We start from the raw sequence: 19,811 nt of genomic DNA, 5'->3' as shown, positions 1-19,811 counted from the left end.
CTTATTGAAGCAATTTGTTATATCCCTTTCCCTCCCCAAATTATAAAAATGTATATATAAGATGCAGGACACCAGAATCAGATACAGTGAAAAGAAGGATTATACCCTGGGGGAAGAACATGCAAAAGAAACAAAAGAATCACATAGTGCATTATAAGTACCTTAAAAACAATAGTAAGAAAGAAAAAAACCACTTGTGTTCCTGTCTTGAGGTTTATTTTGATTAACATCATCTTATATGGTGATATGTACATAGCTTGTGACTTTTTTTGCTTGTTCTAGACATGTACTAGTTATTGCAAATAAGGGAAACCATGGGACCTATGTTTCTTTGGGCCCTGCTTACTTCACTTAATATAATTTTTTTCAAGTCTTTCCATTTCCTAATGGAGTAATGTCATTCTTTCTGATGGAGACATAGAATTGCATTTTTTATATATATGTATATATATATATATATATATATACATATATATAATTTTCTTGATCCATTCATCTACTAAGGGGCATCTGGGTTGGTTCCATATCTTAACTATGGTAAATAATGCTGCAATAAACATAGTTGTGTTGGTATATATAGCTTTGTGCTGGTATATATATCTTTGGTATGACCTTGTTTGGAATTGTTTGGGTAAATGCTCAAAAGTGGGATTGCTGGGTCATAGGGCAGCTCTATGTGGAGTCTTTTTTTAATACGTTTTTTATTGTAAAAATACTGTACAGAGGAGTTATAGTTACATGACCAACATCATGAATACATTTCCTACCAAGCATTGTCACCTCTTTCTTTGTTTTTCCTTTCCTCTCCCTTCCCTCCCACCTCCACAACTACACACACACCCCTTCCCCCTCACCAAAATGGTAAAGTTCGTTTTTCAACATAGTGTTGTACATCTCATTGTTTACAATGGGTCAACCTGTATCCCTATTTAAGCATTTTGTTTTTTCCCTTCCCCTCCTCAAGTTAGAGAAGTGTATATACAAGATTCAGGGCACTGACATCAAATACAGGGAAAACAGGGGTTATACCATGGGGGAGGAACATACAAAGAAACAAAAAATAACACACAGATGCTGGAGGGGATGTGTCCAGAAGGGAACCCTACTGCATTGTTGGTGGGAGTGTAAACTTGTTCAACCACTTTGGAAAGCAGTATGGAGGTTCCTCAACAGACTCCACATAGAGCTCCCCTATGACCCAGCAATCCCTCTTTTGGGCATTTACCCAAATGATCACAAACAAGACCATACTAAAGCTACCAGCACAACTATGTTTATTGCAGCATTATTTACCATAGCTAAGATATGAAACCAGCCCAGATGCCCCTCAGTGGATGAATGGATCAAGAAAATGTGGTATATATACACAATGGAATTCTATGCCTCCATCAGGAAGAATGACACTGTCCCATTTGGAAAAAATTATAGTAAGTGAAGTAAGCCAGGCCCAAAGAAACATAGGTCCCATGGTTTCCCTTATTTGCAATAACTAGTACATGTCTAGAACAAGCAAAAAAGGTCACAAGCTATGTACATATGACTATATAAGATGATGTTAAGGAAAATGAACCCCAAGATAGGGACACAAGTGTTTTTTTTCTTTCTTGCTATTGTTCCTAACGTATTTATAATGTTCTGTGTGCAGTCTTTTGAGGAACCTCCATACTGCCTTCCAAAGTGGTTGAACAAGTTTACACTCCCACCAACAATGCAGTAAGGTTCCCTTCTGGCCACATCCCCTCCAGCATCTGTTGTTACTAGATTTCTTGATTATAGCCATTCTAACTGGGTTAGGTGGAATCTCAATGTTGTCTTGATTTGCATTTCTTTTATGGCTAGAGAAGATGAGCATTTCTTCATGTGTCTAATGGCCATTGTTATTTCCTCTTCAGAGAAGTTTCTCTTTAAGTCTTTAGCACACTTATTAATTGGGCAGTTGTTTCTTTGAGGATTTGTTATTGGGGGATTTAATTTTTTGAGTTCTAAGTATATTTTAGATATGAGACCCCTGTCTGTTGTATGGCTAGTGAAGATCCTCTCCTAGCCTGTGGGCTTTCTATTGTTCTTGCTAGCTATGTCCTTGCCATGCAGAAGCTCTGTACTTTCATGCAATCCTATTTGTCCAACCTGTCTTTGATTTGTTGGGTGAGACCTAGGGTTTCTCCTATTCCTTCCTGTGATGTTTTCAGGGTGTACTTTAACTCCAAGGTCTTTGATCCACTTGGAGTTGATTCTGGTGCAGGGTGATAACTACAGATCTAACTTTAGTTTTCTACCAGTGTTTGACCAGTTTTGCCAGCACCATTTACTGAAAAAGTTGAAGAGAGCAGCTGAAATTAGGAAAGCAACCCCTTTTGCAATAGCCCCACAAAAAATAAAATACCTACGAGTTAAATTAACTAAAGAGGTAAAGGACTTCTATGATGAGAACGTCAAAAACCTGAAAAAGGAAATTAAAGCAGGACTAAGGAAGTGAAAAAACCTCATGTGCTCCTGGATTGGGAGGATTAACGTCGTGAAAATGGCAATACTGTCAAAGGCTATCTGCAAATTCAATGCCATACCTATCAATATCCCAACCTCATTCTTTAATGAAATAGAAAAAGCAATCCAAAAATTCATATGGAACAATAAAAGACCCTGAATAGCAAAAAAAAAAAACAACCAAAAACAATCTTAGCAGAAAGAACAGCGCTGGAGCAATATGAATTCCAAATTTCAAACTGTACTACAAAGCCATAGTAATCAAAACAGCTTGGTACTGGCACAATCACAGACCTGAGGACCAATGGAATAGGACTGAAGACCCAGAAATGAACCCACAGACATATAGCCACCTAATCTTTGACAAGGGAGCTAAAAAAATAGAATGGAAGAAACACAGCCTTTTCAGAGAAAGTATTTTAAGAGAGGAAAAAATTAAATTGCTATACATTATTCACTTTCCGTTTATCTTTAAGATGAGTCTTATTATGTTATAAATAACTGAGAAAAGTTGCAATTAAAGGGAAGCACAGAAGAAACTATTTAAAAATTTACTGCTTCCATTTAAACTCATGTTCTTAAGCTTCACTTATTAAAAGTTTTTCTTAATGATACAACTTTTAAAGAAATACAGTTCTAATTTTCACAAGTACTAAATAATAAATGGATGAAGGCAAATTACTCAAATTCTTTGCACCTTAGTTTCCTTTTCTGCAAAATGGTACTGTTACACTACATCATTAGTGGCTGAACAATTTTTTTCTTATAACCCCTCCACCCCACCCTGCCCCCAAACAGGCAAACTCTAGCTACTCAGGAGATAAGGATCACAGTTCAAAGCCAGCCAAGGGCATGAAAGTCTGTGAGACTCTTATCTCCAATTAATGCCCCCCTCCAAAAAAAATAAAAAAAAACAGATGTGGAGCTGTGGCTTAAGTGGTAGAGTGCTAGCCTTGAGTACAAAGCCTATGGGACAGTGCCCAAACCCTAAGTTCAAACCCCAGGACTGGTACCAGAAAAAAATCCCAAAACTTTCTGGAATTTGATAAATACGAAGCATATAATCCACAGCAAATGCAGATATCATACAAAATATGATTATAATATCAAGGAATATGAAGACCCTCTGAAGCTGGGTAAAAAGGAAACTGCATAAAATTTAATATTTTTTGTAACTAAACATAGTTTCCATGAGTAAGGTTGAACATTTAAGCAAAAGGAAGTCAGTCTTTAGAATAAAAAGGAAAACCCAACACAATTTACTAATTTACATACTGTTTTTGAAGACATCAACCAGGAAAATATAAATAGATGTAGGTGTTCATTAGACAAAAGAAGCATGCCTTAGGCATTAGAAATTAGGTAAAATAAGATTCTTTGATAAACCTAGGGTATTTCTGGACATGGGACTGTATGGCACTCATAGCTTTAAAATGAAACAAGCAGCCTAACCCCAAGCCAACCACCATAGTCACCACTAGCAGCTTCAATTCCTTCTCAGGGGGAGGAAGAAAATGTTATATAATGCAACAATGGTCAAGGCCTTTTAGGTTTGTGGGGAAATGAAATACCTTTAGAACCAGAAATTTCTCATTTTATAATAATTGCTGGCTTCCTTACCCTCCCAAACCTCACTAACCTTCAATTCTTGTTCTCTGAAGGAAATGCAGTAATTATAAACACCCCTACATTCTTAGGCACATTCTCCTAAGTATGAATGGGTTTGGAATGCACCATAGCGTGAGTTCTGATTTGCTAAACTGTTGTAGTCACTGGCAGCTAGAGAACTTCCTGTCTGTCTGGGAATGATGACAGCTGACACCTAGAGCTTTTCACTTTGTGAAGACCAGTTTTCCCCCTGAGAAGAAATGCAGAGCCAGGACAATTGTCTGTAAGAGAACATGAATGATCTTTCTGAAAAGCCTAAGGAGCACAGACCCATAGTATTAGAGAGGTTGCTAAACACTTGGAAGATTATGCTGATATGAATGCATTAAAAATGTAAAAAATAAAATTGAAAAACTGCTTCTTTGTGAGAGAATCCCTTAAGAGAAATGAGAGACCCTAGAAAAAATAACTGATTGTTGACTAGGTAAAGATCCAATGGTCAAAACCAGACTAAAGAATTACAGGTAGTTAAACACGTGATATAATTAGTATTTTTGGGTAATACTTGCTTAAATGACAGCTGTAATAGTAAACAATGCTGGGAAAATACTCTGAAAACGAATAGATTTTTGTGAAGGGTGAATGTTTTCCATAGGTAAAGTCCTAGCAATGTTCTATTTAACAATTTATATTTTATAAACTCAAGTAATTAATCATTCAATTTATAAAATTTCATAAGCCATTTGCCTTAACCAACTTAGTTTTTGAAATGTTTAAATATGTAGAGACTGAGTCCCTATAACAAAAAGCTCTTTTTTTTTGTCTTAAACATCCATGGCAACCAAAAGAAATAAGCTACAAATAGTTTATAGCTTTCCTATTGTTTTCAAAAAATTACCAAATCTTCTGTGGAGATTTTCTATTCTCCAGTTCTTCAAGTTTCTAAAGATTGTGAAAATATATTTCACTAAGGCTAAATGATATTATCTTATACAGAACACCCAGTTAAATTTAGATAAACAGCAAATGACAAAACATTAGACAATCATTATTTGTTGTTTATCTGAAATTCAAATTAGACTGAGTATAATGTGGGTTTTTTTGCCTTATGTTAATTTTAGAAACTCTAAAACAGGTGACCTCAAAAGATTACCCAAGGGATGTAAGCTAACTAAAGTGGAAGTTCCATTCTTTGTCTAGGGTTATACTTTCAAGTATGCCAGTTACTAGCCACACTTGGCTTACTGAGTACTTGAATTGCGGTTACTTCTATGTAAAATGTTCTATGATATGAAAGACACACCATGTTTTGAGTGTTTAGTATAAAACTGTAAAATATCTAATAATTTTTATACTGTTTACATATTGAAATATTATTTTGTATATGTTAGGTTAAATAAAAGATAAAATTAATATTGCCTTAAATTTTTTCTTAATGTGGTAACTTGAAGACTTAAAATTATGTATGTCTTTATATTTGTGGCTTCAATTATTCGCTGTCTTTTTATTTTTTACTTGAGAGTAGTATTCTAAATCTAGAGCCTCTAAGGAAAGAGTAGCTTGGATTTTTCCTTGTCTTATTTCTGAAGTAAATCTTCAGAGCTATCTTTTTCACTTCTAGTTATTACAGTAGATAAGGGAATATGATTACACTTAGGAAACTAAATTTCTCCTAGGGATTGTTTGCATGGACTGGTTATAATCATTTAAAAAGTAACAAACATAGCATTTATGAAAAACACCACAAACATTTTTTAAGGTGCTAAAGATTAAAACTAGGGCCTTGTGCATGCTAGATAAGCATTCTACCTACCACTAAACTAAATCCCAGCCAAGAAACCTGATTGTTTATAAATTATTCATACGTAATTCAAAAAAAGAAGTGTTGTGATGTCTAAAATGTATATATAAAAATAACACACACACATATAACAACTACATCCCAGTTTCTGTACCAATAGGTTGGGTTTTCATTGTTACATATTAATGATCAAATTACAGAACAACAGTTTATGTGTTTCCTATTTCTGTGGTATAAGTTCTTATTACAAATTATTGGGACAAAATGTTAGTTTTGCTATTCTAGATAGCAAAGTCAAAATCTTAATGGTTCCATTTAATACATACATGCTATAAACTGATCTGAAATTAGAATACTTTTATACAATTAAATTTTTAATTTTAAAAATTACCCTGCCAATGTAATATTGGTATTGGATATTTTTTAGATTAAAATAATTTTAGTTATAATGAAGCTTTAGTTTGGGGGGAAATATTGTACTTTATCTGAACTTACAATCTCACAAGTTTAGGATTATGAGGGTTCATGTTTTTTGTTGTTTTTTTGTGCCAGTCCTAGGGTTTGAACTCAGGGCCTGGATGCTGTCCCTAGATTTTGTGCTCAATGCTAGTGCTCTATGGAGATTTGAGCCACAGATACACTTCATGTCTTTTGGCAGTTAATTGGAGATAAGTGTCTCACAGAATTTCCTGCCCAGGGTGGCTTCAAACCATGATCCTCAGGTCTTAGCGTTCTACGTAGCTAGGGTTACAGGTGTGATCCAACAGTGGCCAGCCAAGTTTAAGTTTTAATTACAAGTTTTTTTTCTTTTGAATGGCTAAACAGTTAATGCATTCATTAAGGGTAAAAATATATAACATGCTCTCACAAAAATAAATTGTATGTATGTATATATGTAAAACCTAAATTCTCAATAATATATATTCTTTCCTAATATAGTCTATATTGTATCCACTTTGAAGATTTAAACTTTTTTTAAATTACTCACAGTAAGACTAACTGTAACTCTAACTACATACATAAAAGTAAGTTGGTCCAATGTTTTCCCAATATCTAATTTTTTCTTCCTCTGGAAACCAACAAAATGCTATTTTCTTGGTCAATGTCTTTCATTAAGAATATACAGAAAGAACAATGCAATGGTCCATAAGAAAGGCTCACATCTTATACAAATAGTTTTCACTTTAAGAAAAGATAAATAAAATGAACAGATTGAATTTTTGTATTTTAACTCCTCACTGTCAGAAGTTTTATGAGAATTGCAATCTTATACACTTTGTTAGATGTTTAGTGTCTTGTCAGCCAAAGTTCTTCTTGACCTACTTCTAATACAGATGTCTTTCTGTATGCTGTTTTCCTGTTTTATCCAGGAAATAAAGGATATCCTAGTATCATCCTATTTAAGATTAATCATTTTAAGAGGTGTCAATAAATGCACAAGAGAACTAAGAGGTTTTCTGACATTAAGCATTATGAAGTAGTGCCAAGATATTACTTTCTCTTACATAAGGTTTCCCTGTTGGAACCAACATATATACTATTTATTTTCTGAAGATGAGAAGTTGAGAAAAAACTATTGATTTTAACTTTTAAAAAACACCAGTGGCTCACGACTGTAATCCTAACTACTTAGGAGTCTGAGATCTGAGAATTATGGTTCAAAGCCAGCCTGGGCAGGAAAGTCAGTAAGATTTATCTCCAATAAACCACTCAGAAGACCAAAGTGGCGCAGTGGCTCAAGTGGTAGAGTGCTAGCCTTGAGCTAAAGAGCTGAGGGACAGCGTTCAGGCCCAGAGTTGAAGACCCATGACTAACAAAAACAAAAACAAAAAACCTAGGATCTTATTAGCCAGGCTTCAGGGGCTCATGCCTATAATCCTAGCTAACCAGGAGGCTGAGATCTGAGGATTGAGGTTCAAAGCCAGCCCGGGCAGGAAAGTTCATGAAGACGCTTACCAAATTAATCACTAAAAAGCTGGAGTTGTGGCTCAAGTGGCAGAGCACTAACCTTGAGCAAAAAAGCTCAAACTAAAGCCCCATAGGCAGGTGTGCGTGCGCACGTGCACGTGCACACGCACACGCACACACACACACACACATGCACACAAATTAGGACTTTACAGAAATTTTACGATCATCTACTTTTTTAAAAATCAAAAAAGCCTGTATTTCCATACTTTCTGATGTTTAGCTTATTGCAAAGCAAAAATGACTTGACGGACATTTTTTTCTGAAGGAACAGCAATACACAGCTTCAAAAATCATGAAAAGCAATTTTTCAAAGCTGATTATATCAGTTCAAGATGTGATATTATCAGACTGATTGAATGCTATTTCAAAATTCTATTTTTTTGGTGGGGAGGGGCGGTGCTAGGATTTTAATGCTTGATAGACACGTACTCTACCACTTAAGCCATGCCTCAGCCTTTTTTGTATAACTTAGTTTTTGAGATAGGGTCTTGTTTTTCCCCCTACATTTCCTATGAATTTATGATGACAGTTGGGCAACACCATGCCCAGCTTTTTATGGTTAGTATGAGGTCTTGTTCACTTTTTGCTAAGGCTGGCATTGATTTACCATCCTACCAATCCTCATGTCTTTAGGAAAACAGGTCTGATCCTCTGCACCTAATTTGTTTCCAAAGTCTTGAGTGCAAAACTCAAGCCATCCAATACAGTTCCTGACAAGTAATTAAACTCAGCAGTTATTAGTGTATTTAGATGTAGATGGAACTGGAAAACAAATTTTGCTATAACTGCTTTTAAAAATAATAAAACTTCCATAATTTCTAGGGTTGGATTCATTTCTAAGTAATGAAAACTACCTCCTGACTATATGATGTCCTACACGTAAGCGGCTACAAATCTATTAGGAAGTCTGATGGTCTCAAACCCTAAATGGAGCATTCCAAAACCAGTCAGTCCTTCATTAGGAGATTGGGCCCACAAGTGTGCACTCACTACCCAGTGCTTACCTTTAGAGAACAAGGTGGCTGACACAAACTGATCAAGCTCTCACCCCACCTCCAAAAACACTGAAAAAGATCAGCAGATCTTTCTTGGTGCAGGAAGGATCACTTTATAATCTTCTGTAGTAGAAGTTAAAGATTTTCCTAAAGAAGAGAAGGGTAAAAACAATTGAGATCATACCATTTGGATCAAGTTTATCTTTCTATATTACAAAATGAGGATTTAAAAATTAGATAAAAATCATAAATATTTAAAAATTTACATTCTTAAAAAAGTTATCTACCAAAAATATTGACTGGTTCAAATATTACTCTTTAAACAAAATGTTGAATAATTTAACTTACATTCTCCCTGAGAAATTTGAAGAGTTGAAAATTTTTGGAAAAAAATCTATGCCATCAAATGGTCATAGAAATAAATTGCATTAAAAGTTAATGCTGCTATACTCACTGAAAAGCAATGAATCAAACACAGAAGTTGTATTCTGCCTCTATACTGTCAAATTATATATTACTCCATGACAACAAGTAGCACTCTGATTTGTGTTAAATGCCATAGAATCACTAAGGAATCAATCTATTAGAATATAAAACTCTGTGAGGAAAAGTAACTTTAGCTTTCTGTTTTTAATGCAATGATAATCTGTAGAGTCTTAAATAAATCTTGGCAGATTTTGTACGTATTGATTTTTTTTTCATGTGTACGAAGAATCTTAACCCATTAGTCAATATTCTTAAAGCAAAAGTTCCATAAAATGAAACAATCAGGAGCCTATAAATGTTCTGAGGGGTCAGCAAATATGGTCTAGGAAATAATATATTATAATAAATTATATACTAATATAATAATATAAATAATATACCAGTGTGATCATATAAAAAATAAATGTTCAGGAAAGCTTTTTAAAGTTTTATCATAAAATGTTCATAAGAAAATGCTATTAAATGTATTATTACAATCTAAACTCCTGAAAAGAAATGGAATACTTTAGGGTCAGGAGATCACACTGTGTGATTTAAAATAGATTACTATATATCAAATATAAAGTTTTAATACAGATGAAATACTATGTGCTTTCTTAATAACATAGAATTACTTTTCACTTTATGGGGAGTATATTAATATAAGCTCAGGGATAAATGGCTATTTATAGCTATAATTCTGTCTAAATACTGACATCATATATAACATTAAATTGAAATTAGAGGATGCCATCCTAACATTATGATTTTCATATGCATTTTAAGTATGTATGTACATTCTGTTCAATTTTTAAAGTGACAAATTTTAAGAAATACTGATCCCTATTTACTTAAGTTTCTGTAAATTAAAGGAGATTATTAAAAACAAAGAGACTGACTTCCTTGAAATGTTTTCTAATTCTTCCCAAATTAGATTAAGGGGAAAAAAAGGGTCAGTTACAAATCAATGATGTTGATTTAAAAAAATTAAAAGTGTATACTGTGTGTGTGTGTGCACACGCACGCACGTGCATGCATGCGTGCACACACACACACGCACCCACTCTAATCCTGGGACTTAAACTCTGGGAGTTGTCCTTGCGGCTTCTTTTGCTCAATGCTAGCACTCTACCACTTGAGCCACAGCTCCACTTCTTCCTTTTTTGGTATTTATTGGAAATAGCCTTTCAGACTTTCCTGCTCAGGCTTGGCTTCAAATTGTGATCCTGTGATCTTAGCCTCCTGAGTACTAGGATTACAGGCATGTGCCACTAGTGCCCTATAAAACTGTATACTTTTAAAGGTCTAATATGCAAGAACAGTAAAGTTAGAAGAAACAAGTATTTGAAAAGTACTACAGTTCATTTGCCTCCAAATTCTAAAAATGTAGGATTAGTCCTAGAAACAAATTTGACAGCTTTATTAATGGTACACTTCACTTCAGGGTAGAGGCTACCTATTTTTGTATAGTCAAAAACCACAGTAAATAAACAGGAAATTTGCATTTTATTTTTACCCTGAATCACTGAACTAATGTCCTATCTGACAAGTTATACTTTTATTAGTCATAAAAAGTTTCCCATGCTTCAAAAGTAATTCAATTTAATATCTAGTGTCAGGAAGTCAGATTTGAAATTTTAAAATTTTTTGGCTAAAGAATTTTTAGCATGTACAAAATTTCACTTAATATAATTTTCCTATTTTGGGCAGCTTATATGGCTTTGAACTAATTTTGAGGGCAATATGTAAACTAAAGAATTAAGTTCAATAATAATATATGAAAAAGAGCTTTAAAAGGGTAAAGAATACTAAGTTGGAAAATTTACTAAAATGAAAATATTCCACAAAATGGCTGAATCTCCTAGGCTAAGGAGGAAATAGTTTCCTAACACAGAAGAATTATTTACATTGGTAAAATAATGGATCTTCTGCTCTAGTCCCACTAGCAGGAGGAACAATTTTTCAGTTTACTACATTCAGAGACTTAGTATCTAATTTTTAATTCCATTTGTAAATACAGATTACTAAACCACACTAATAACCTGATTTTAAATTCCTTACAAAACTGTTCTAAACCACTCCATCCTATTTTTCATCCTATTTCTCAAACTACTCTAAGTGAAGGACTGTTTTCCCACTTAGTGGACCTGTATTCAGGGAATATTGCTCTTAACTCACAACAGATAAAATTCTTCAATACAGTTTCGTTAACAAGACTGGTCTAAGCTTCAACCAGATGTCATGGATGATGTGCTTGCATGACACAAAAATACAACATTGCTGTATAATAATTGTGAGGAAACCACAGAGACCCAGAAGAAGCATTTAGTCATGGATGAGTCTGCAAGTCTTAAAGGAACACTGATCTAAGAGAGGTAAGTGTAAGTAGGAGGATGTGAACAACATGCTCTGCTCAAAGATAAGCAAATAATCTACTTGTTTATAATCTCCTCTGAATGTCCAAACTCCTAAAGTACTAAATGTTTTGAAACCAGGGAAAGGGACTGATTTCACATCTGTCTTAACACTGGCAGAAACCTGGGAGCCATGCAGCATAGGCAGAGAAACATGCATTTGTATGACATTGTGTCAGTTACAGACTGAGGCCGTATGTCTTAATTCTTACTGACGATAAAGTCAGAAGTTTAGAGAAAATTTATAGCTCAGTCTCCAGGTGCAGAGAGGTCTCTCCTATATGGAGTACACATATATTCTTGTATCACCACTATGGTTTTAGACATAGTTGTTAATGCCTTCTGGTATTCACTAGGGTGAGACTTCTCTCATTGTAAAATCTCTGAAAAATAATCACTAGGTATTCTGAACTAGAAGGAAACTTAAAACTTCAGAAATTATTTTTGATCAAATAATTAGTCAATAGTTTCAATTAAAAATAGATTCTACTTATTTGAATCTTAAATTTTTGTCAAATAGAAAGATTTTTCCCAAAAACCTGGTATCACTCTCAAGCTTATTATTTTATTTGTTATAATTCTCAGTTGGAGATTTTGAAAGTAGCTTTTTCAGCAGATATACATACAGTATCTTTACATTTTATCATTTAAATACATGGTTTTAAAGTCTGTCTTAAATGTTCTATGTAATCAATCATGATTTCTGATTTTTTTGGTAGTGGTACTAGGGCTTGAATTCTACACCACTTGAGATAGATATGCTTCTACTCTTGGCTTTTCATTAGCTAACTAGGGTATTAACAATCTTTCAGATTTGTCTGGCTTGAGTGGTTTTGAATTTGGTTTCCAAACTTCTAAAAAGCTCAGATCTCAGTCTTGAGTAGATAGTGAGAACTCCTAGAGCCCATCTTAGTATTTTGATTTTAATTCTTCTTGAGGAATTATTAACATTATTAAGTGTGATTAGTGATAATTGATAAATATAAAAATGGTGATTGTTTCATTCCTGAATTAAAGCTTCACCACTTAGCTATTGTTAAAGTGATACTGTACAGTTTGCTGATTTAATGAAGTATCTTATTTCTTGACGCTCAGCTTTTCACCTACAACCTGCCTTTCATCACAACATAGTATAAATGGCCAGTAGAACTGGGGAAGGTCTCTAATTCCTATTTGATCAACATAAACATTGACTATATAAAGCTATCCCAAACAATGTTTATGAAAATCTAACATATAACCTTATTTTACAGAAGTCCTCATAACCACAAATAAAATTAATATTCCACATCTTATGTGGTCCTAACTCTGGATCTTACACTAAGTATTTAAGAAACCACATTTTAAGCATCCAGGCTTCTTTACAGGATGACTATGTCAGGTATACCAAAAAGCCTTAGTTTATAAGGGAAATATCTTTTTACAGAAGAATTTCTACTAATGTGTGTGAAAGGGGTGACAGATTGAAAAACCGTCTTTTCAAAACTGCAGGATAGAACTGATTCAGAGAATAATAATCAGTGGATGAAATCATGAAAAGGTCAAGAGAGACTGAGCTGTCACCATTGTCCAATTTTAGTACTGCTAAGAATGTGAAAAGTAGATACTGTATGCTCCCTCAGGTGACACAGTTCTGAGGAATAGCTCACATAGCAAGTGCTCCTATCTCCTCTCATCTGTAGTATCAAAAACAAAGTTGAACCAGAATCTAATAAAGTGTTTTGAGGCTAACTACAAATTTACAGAAAAACTGGAAGCTAGAAGAATCACTTAATATGGAAAATCAAACAAAAACTCCAAAGCAGAAAGCATACTGCTGTTTCTTTAATACCAAGATTCTTTAATAAGTCATGAACAAGAAGTAAGAGAGGCAGGGTAGGAGTGTGGGAGAGGAACAGGAAAGAACAGAATAATAACTGAGGTAAAAAAAAAATGGCTCAAGAAGACATGTTACTTATCTATTTTCCCAACAATCAAATGCTATAAATTGTTTGAATTATGACTGAACAACGGAAATGCAGTGTGACATTCACCAGTCAAAAGGTAGCTGAGGGGCTGGGAAGGTGGCTCAGTGGTAGAGCGCTTGCCTTGCATGCCTGAGTCCCTGGGTTCGATTCCTCAGCACTACATAAGCAAAAAGAAAAAAGCCAGAAGTGGCGCTGTGGCTCAAGTGGTAGAGTGCTAGCCTTGAGCTGAAGAGCTGAGGGGCAGTGCTCAGACCCAGAGTCTAGGCCCCACGACTGGACCCAAAAAAAAAAAAAAGGTAGCTGAACATAGAGTTAACATGACACCGTAAATCATTACTGTTAATTTTGTTGACTATAATAAAATATTATAGTTATATAAGAGAAATGCCTTTAAAAACATGCATAGTGAAGAATGTAAGATTGAAGATTTGTGGTATGTGCTCTGCTATTAATAGTTGAGGAAAAGGAGAAAATATGTGAAACAAAAGGCAAAAATTTGCAACTCTTGGACCAGGGAATATGGGATTTATTGCACTATTCTTCCTTCTTCTGTGTATGCTTGAAATCACTTTTTTATCTAGTCTTCTGGCATTATCATCTATTTTGTCAAATATACTCTAGTATAAGAAAACAGAGGGGCTGGGAAGGTGGTTCAGTGGTAGAGCGCTTGCCTTGCATGCCTGAGGCCCTGGGTTCGATTCCTCAGCACCACATAAGCAAAAAGAAAAAAAAGCTGGAAGTGGCGCTGTGGCTCAAGTGGTAGAGTGCAAGCCTTGAGCTGAAGAGCTAAGGGACAGTGCCCAGGCCCAGAGTTCAGGCCCCACGACCAGACACACACACACACACACACACACACACACACACACACACACACACACACACACACACACACACACACACACACACACACACAAAACAAAGAAAACATAGATCCATGACTATCCTACTACATAACCATCATTCAGGACTTTGTAAAGTAAGAATGTAACACATATGACTGCCCTAATGTGACTGGCATAGATTTGCCCTTTGAAAGATTCATTTTTCATTATACAATATTATGCATATATGTAAACTTGTACAGAAAAAAAACATCTGTAACTTCTAGTACTTTAAGTAAATAGATTTTTGAAAAATAATTTGCACCCACTACACAAATAAAAGTTCTAACAGTTTGCTGGGTGCTGGTGACCCATGCCTGTAATCCTAGCTATTCAGGAGGCTGAGATCTGAGGCTCATAGTTTGAAGCCAGCCCAGACTGCAAAGTCTGTGTGGCTCTTATCTCCAATAAATTACCAAAAAAGCTGGAAGTAGAGATGTGGATCAAGCATTAAAGTGCTACCCTTGAGTAAAAAAAGGTCAGAAACAGTGTCTAGATCCTGAGTTTAAGTGCCAGGACCATCTAAAACAAATTCTTAACAGTTTGTAGAATGTACTTAATCAATACAATGTAGGTTATTTAATTTGCATCTTTCTCTCCTTCATATTTCAGATAAAATTATGCTATTATTTTATTGCCACATATATTGGGTCTGCTTTCTCAAAATTATCCCATGATTCAAACGATACTTTCTTGAATCTATTAATGTTCTCTTTCTTCTCTGAATGACACTGATTAGTCTCAGCTAAGAGTTTGGAGCACTGTAGCTTCACCACATTAAACATAATATTATTACAAACATGAGTATTTAAATAAATAAATAAATAAGTTAAAATTTCCCAGAAAAATTTAGTTATATGTTCCTTTAAAATTTTAAAAAAATGGGTAAAGTATATGGCAGAAATGTGTTTTAATGAGACTTTCTTATGCCCCTTGTGTATTCCACTATGTGCATCTCTATTACAGAGCAGCAGCCTCTACTAGTTCACCCTTCTTATAAAAAGTATTCTATAGTAGTCAGGTGTTGATAGCTCATACCTACAATTCTACCCAAGAGTCTTGATATGTGGAGGATTGCAATTCAAAGGTAGTACAGGAAGAAAAAGTCCAAGAGACCCTTCTCCAAGAGACTCCACTTCCAAAATAACCAGTAAAATAGCCTGGAGGCATGGCTCAAATAGTGAAGTACCAGTTGAGCCAGCAAAGTAAGCAAGTTTGAGGGAAATTTTACATTTCCCTGTGATGTTCAGAAACAGTACACTTAAACTTAGCGAAAGGGTGGAAGTAAAAAAAACACTAGATAATTTAAGATAAATTTTGTAGTAATATTTGGGAAGCTCTGAAATAATGTGTAGAAAATCAATCATGTTTTTTCACTTAAAAGCATTGTATAAGACATTTTTCAAATAGAATTTGAATTTGGTTAACTTGGAAATCAAAAAGAATAATAGTAACTTCCAATTTCTTTATTTCAATAGGGAGAACTTGAGTTAGCTATGTTCCTATGTCTATGCACGTGTGTGTGCATAGGAGATATGTATGACATAGTGAGAAGACTGAGATGCTAAGATGCTTACAATTTTTGTGGGTTCATGAATCTAACATCTCTACTAGTAGCAGAGCAGGAACTAGATTTATGATGCAATCTAAGATTCTTTAAATGTCTAGTCTTCCGAAGGTGTAAAGAGAACGACAGCATAATTAATTTAGGTTACATTGTTCATAGCAAGCACAAGATAGTAGGAAGTCTTTGGCTAGATGCTGTGATAACTTGGGAGATGTAATCTATGACAGTTGAGAGGTCCTAAAAGATGATATGAGAGTTTCACTGACATCTTATTTACCAAGTGAAAAGAGATCTTTGTACCAAGATATGTTGAGTGTGTGTACAAAACAAGAGAGAGGAGGAGGGAGGAAAAGAAGAGAGGGGGATAAAGAGATTGTGTCCCTGTCTATAGTGGTAATATGGTACATGTATGTGTATGTATATGTATATATACATATACATATAGACACATACAATACAGAACAAACAGACACAAATACAAATAGACAAATAGAGACATACAATACAGCCCAAGTTAAGAGAATTAGGAATTTTATTTGTGTGTGCTGGCACTGGAGCATGAATTCAGGGCCTTATGCTCTTGCTTGGACATTTTGCTCAGGGATGGCACTCTACCACTTGAGCTACACCTCTATTTTCACCTTTTTGCTAGTTAATTGGAAGTAAGAGTTTGAGATATATCTGTTAAGGATGGCTTCAAAACACACTCCTCAAATCTCAGCCTCTTGAGTAGCTAGGATTATATGTGTGAGCCACTGGTACCTGGGAAGGCCAGAAAATTTTAATATAAAGAAATTACTGCAATTATTATTATTACTGTAGTGAATTATAATTTAAGTAACCATTTATGAAAATTTTTCTGTATGCTAGATTCTGTTCTAGGCATTTTATATTTGCATAAAATCATCTGATTTTCTGTGAGGTATATACTATTATCCCTATGTTAAGAAACTGAAACAGTGGAATTATACAAATTTCTTAAGATTACAAACCTTAAGTCAAGATTAGTACTTAAATCCAATAATCTGATGCAAAGACCAATGTGTTAGATATACCTTGGAAATGTTAATGTACACCTGCTTCACATAATTGCATTAAATAATTTGAATTGATAAACATGATAAATCCTATGTGTTTGCCCATATCCACATTCTTGATTATTGCACTAAGTTGAAGATCTTTCCATAGCATTTTCTTACATTAAATAAGATAGACAATAGACTCTTTCAATCTCACTAATTTTAAGACACATTTTCAAAGACCTCCTGTCCAATTTTTATGACAAAATGAATAACCATTTCATGAAGGAAATTAACTGATTTAACTTATTAACAAACTACAGATCAATTCTCAAGGCATCCCTATGAAAGGACTGCTTTATTTGTATAATTTAATAAGACACTATACTTTATCACAATTACTCATTTAGTGTCTATGTTCCCTGCCAGACTAGAAGCTAAGGTTCACATCACTCCTATGTACTATGATGCCATAATGCCCAGTATAGCAGGTTGTTAGAATTTATAGGATGAATAAAGTGAGAATTACTCTTCTATCTATTGGGCTTGCTTTTAGTAAACCATTAGTAGTAGCTTAATAATGCAAAGAATGACTATTTCTTATAAGATTTTACATATTTGTAACTAGTAGTACATGAATGATGTTTTAAAGAAATAACACAAATTTCTTCAAAAGCCTCATGACTTTTACCAGCAACAGCTCTTTCTTTATAAACTTGTTATAACTTCCTAAATTAACAGATTTTGGGAGGCTCCCAGTTCTGGTTTTCACATTTAAAAGGTTCTCCCTTATACTGAGCTGAGAACAACCTTCTCATCCCCATAACCTCAAATAGGCAGTTTTAGTAAAATTCCTTTGTCACATAAACTTCAATTCCACATCATGTTACTTCCAATTTATTTCTTCATAGTAGCTCCCTAAGTCAAAATAGAATCCATTATAACGGACAGAAACACTATAAATTTCTAAAGTCTTTTTTTTTTGGTGGTACTGGGTTTGATCTCAGGACCTAACATTTGCTGACTGGTTCTATCAGCTGGGACACACCCCTGCCTCTTTTTGCTGTCATTATTTTTCAAATAGTTTCTCAAATTTCTGCCTAAACTGGTCTGTATTGCAGTCTCCCTATTTATACTTCTGATGTAGCTGTGCTCAGGTGTGTATCATATTCTTAGCTTTCTACTGGTTGAGATGTGGAGGGTAGGTATGTGTCTCACAAACTCTTTGTCTAGGCTGGCCTCAATCACAATCTTCTTAACCTCCACCAACTGAGTAGCTAGGATTATAGGCATGTGCCTGTGGTGCTATGTTGGTAGATTTTAAACACATCATTTGTAATTCATTTCAATTAAAAATCTGCTATGTAACACCCTTGATCTGTTATATTTATGGAACCTGTTTTATTTTTAATGCTTTATTACTGTCATAATTTATATAAAATAAGTTGCATTGTGAAACTTCCACCATGCATATATTCATAGGTTATATACCGTCCTATAACTCTATGGCTTTAAGTATTTTTGTGCAGTTAAATACTTGATTTTTCACTTGACATCATGGACTAATCAAAACCAAGTAGTTATCAAAAGAAAACTATTATATGCAAGGCATAGTATATAGAAAGGACTACTTATTTCCTCAAGTACTCCTTGAGTAGCTGGGAAGACATCTTTCTTCTAGCACTGACAAAGTGAACTGCCTAGATCTCTAAGCTGAAATCTTCAACTCAGAATACTCAAAAGTTGGGTTGGTTACATTCTCAGAGAATATCCAGGGAAAAATAAACAAAGAAGTCACTACAGAAACAAAATTCAGCATAACTTTAATGAGAAAGTGCTTAATTTTGATTTTATCATTTGAAAACAATTTATATTTTTCTAGTATCTTAATAGGTTCCACATTTAAAAGGTTAGCATTCACTATTTTAGTTTAATTATCTAGTTTAATTTGTTTATACTAGAAAATCTAGTGCAATGGGATGACTATGGTTTATATTATTTTTTTACATGTTTTATAAAGAGCCAGAAGAGAAATGTTCAAAGGTTCCAAACATGAAAGTGATGAGAGGAAAGTAATGATTACTTCACCTAATTTGATCAGTATACATTGTATACATGTGAAAAGAAGCACATGGAACCAATTAATATGTACACATTCAATGAAAAATAAAATCTATTACTGAGTTTTCAAGAATGTCCACAGATTTATCATATGAAAACAACTAACCTGATTATTTTTTAAAACAACATTCTTGAGATTTACTGTATCCTATTAGAAAACTATAAATAGAAAAAGTGTAGGTTTTATTAGCTATCTAAGTATTTTTCACATAACAAATTTTATTTTTCAAAATTTAACAAATACGCATAGTTCATGTGTAAAATATATATACTGCATTCTTAAGGGAATAAAATTAAGTAATGTACACTACCATTAAAATACCTACATTGTAAATGAAAGCACTGGAATCTATCTTTATTCAGGGCCAGCCTTGGCAAAAAGTATGAAATCCTGTTTGAAAAATAACTAAAGCCTTTAGGACTGAGGACAAGTACCTCATGTGGAAGAATACCTGCCTAGCAAACATAGGACCCTGGGTTCAAATCCCAAACAAACTACCCACTAAAAATTGTGTGCA

General features: G+C 34.2%; 1 protein-coding gene across 6 annotated transcripts in view; it reads right to left on the bottom strand.

Moving 5' to 3' along the window:
* Zeb1 (zinc finger E-box binding homeobox 1) overlaps window positions 1-19,811 on the bottom strand; it is a 158,731-nt gene that overhangs the window by 94,703 nt on the left and 44,217 nt on the right. For 4 of the 6 annotated variants that reach the window (XM_042685953.1, XM_042685955.1, XM_042685956.1 and 1 more), the window contains one exon: window positions 8,869-9,006. The exons of the other annotated variants lie outside the window; for them this stretch is intronic. The gene's annotated coding sequence lies outside the window, so the exon portion shown is untranslated. The remainder of the gene's footprint in view (window positions 1-8,868; window positions 9,007-19,811) is intronic. 6 annotated transcript variants of the gene reach the window in all.

Source organism: Dipodomys spectabilis, unplaced genomic scaffold, assembly GCF_019054845.1.
Source record: "Dipodomys spectabilis isolate Male_0828 unplaced genomic scaffold, ASM1905484v1 ptg000096l, whole genome shotgun sequence".
NCBI lineage: Eukaryota > Metazoa > Chordata > Mammalia > Rodentia > Heteromyidae > Dipodomys > Dipodomys spectabilis.
The sequence above is the reverse complement of the archived record's forward strand: the minus strand, read 5'-3'. Positions and strand labels throughout refer to the sequence as shown.